This window comes from Daktulosphaira vitifoliae, unplaced genomic scaffold (genome assembly GCF_025091365.1).
Source record: "Daktulosphaira vitifoliae isolate Bord-2020 unplaced genomic scaffold, ASM2509136v1 Scaffold_4, whole genome shotgun sequence".
Lineage (NCBI taxonomy): Eukaryota > Metazoa > Arthropoda > Insecta > Hemiptera > Phylloxeridae > Daktulosphaira > Daktulosphaira vitifoliae.
The window spans coordinates 13,055,022-13,057,197 of NW_026099575.1; the positions used below are offsets into that span (position 1 = coordinate 13,055,022).

General features: G+C 29.3%; 1 protein-coding gene across 1 annotated transcript in view; it reads left to right on the forward strand.

The window, feature by feature from the left end:
• The window catches only part of LOC126906162 (uncharacterized), a 49,521-nt gene that overhangs the window by 1,054 nt on the left and 46,291 nt on the right, over positions 1 to 2,176 (forward strand). The window lies entirely within an intron of this gene.

The window sequence follows — 2,176 nt, forward strand, 5'->3', positions numbered from 1 at the left end:
ATTCGTTATCATAGTACATTATTTAGCTTCATCAAACAACAAAAATGACAATTTTATAGACGAAAAACTCGATGAATTATATAATAATGTTCGAGATTATATGAATAATAATTGTAGACCAATACAGCCAAATTCATCCAATGCAATTGAATGGTACAACGGTATAGTTGAAAGAGGAAAACATAAAAGCGAAATAAACGCAAGTATTAAATACTGTCTTTATATAATAAAAATATCAGTATTAGAAACTTTTTTGAAATTGAGTTTCTGGCATACAATAAAGAATGTACCTAAAATAAAGACATTAGATCTTTGAAATTTGAAGACATTCAGTGTAAATGGGATCATAACTCTCGAATTTAATTTCAATTATATTGTTGCATTCATTTATTTATACTGAGATTAAAAAGTCAGTCAGAGGTCTATAATACAAGATTATTTTGTTTTGTTTTTTAATAATATATAATTAAATATAATAATGTAATAAATTCTTAATTTATTTATTTTACTAATTTGTTCTTTATTTGTCACCGTTTCTACAAATTAATTGTCTTATTTATTTAGCCTTAATAAATTTAATAAATACTTTTAATTAAAGCGTTATTACTATCGTTTTAATCTGATTGATATCAACCCATTGATGCAAAATAATTATATTTCTTGTTTTGAATTTTAATAATATGTCATTAAATAGAATAATCTAATAAATTCTTATATAATTTATTTTATTAATTTGTTCGATATTTGTCACTTTATCTTAAGCAGGATATAAATAAGGAAATATCAGATCACGTAGCTTTTGGAATAATCCACCAATTTTTAAAATTAAACATTATCTGAAGATTTGCATCGAAGCGTTTTTTATGATAGAGATTTTAATCACTGTCAGATATTATTATACTTGATCCATCTATGCCACGTACCACTGTGCCGCGACCCCCCTGTGCTCGGTTGTTTTTTTTTAATAATTAGCATTAATTTTCTAAAAATGTCAGAATTTGTATGCAAATAGTATAGATTTAATTTAAAAAATTTGTGGCGAGAGATAAGCATGAATGCGACTTTAATCACCCGTCTAAAAAACATCATTTTTTCGAATTTTATTTTTTTCAAATGGAAAATAATAGGCTTTCTCCACGCTAAAAGTCTATTACAAAAGTAATATATATTGTTGGTTTTTCAATACTTTTAATATATTTTTTCTGATATACTATGTGAACACATGCGACCCGAAGACATGCTATAAATTGGTCGGCTGTAAGACAAGCGTCTTGAATATCAGATATCTGTTCCTGTCGCTCCATTGCCTACAACTGAGTATTCTTAACGGACACATTACTTCTTATTGAGTGCTCTTGTTGAACAAACTCTCTGCGCTTGATATTTTAAATAATTTTCGACCTACTAATTATTGTATTGCGGTGTAACTGCAACGGAATGGTATTATGGCGGTTAGCTTTTACGTATTTTTAAAGAAGGGAAACCTTGTTGGATACACATCGGTGTAATGTGCTGTCGAGAAATCGTGTGTTGTGATTACCTATGTTATCGTTGTGCTAAACCGAGTTTCTGTCGGTCTTCTCTCTATGTCTCCATTGTCGCCACCATCTTATTGCTTCTCAGGTATAAGATCTATGGCGCATGCGAGTCAGTATATTTTTGTATTCGTTTTGTTGTAAAAGTAAAATATCACCTTTGCGATTTTCGCAGCCTTGTACGCCCAATATATCGCCGTTGGATCTATATATTTTCTGATATTCATCACAGTATTTTTCACAGCATATTGTATACGTAGGTCAGCTTGCATTCGACTTTAATTGATCCTTTCAATATTCAAAATTATCATCAATCGTTCAATTAGGCGATATGTATAATGCTTGTTCATCTTTTTTTTAAGACTTACTCACATTTATAATTTATTATTTGTTTATACCAGCGCTTTTGTAGCATTAGTATTAAGTGTTCCCCCTATCAACATTGGCGTATATAAGATTTTATGATTCTTGTATAATACATTTAATTGTTATAATTATATATTATCAAATTCATTCTACATCCATTCATACAATCCATTCACCGTATTCCTTCTCCTCGACATAGCTTAACTTAAGATAAAATAAAACAACGAACCTGCGTGAATACCATCCAGCGCTGCATTCATTCAACCCTGTTTTGT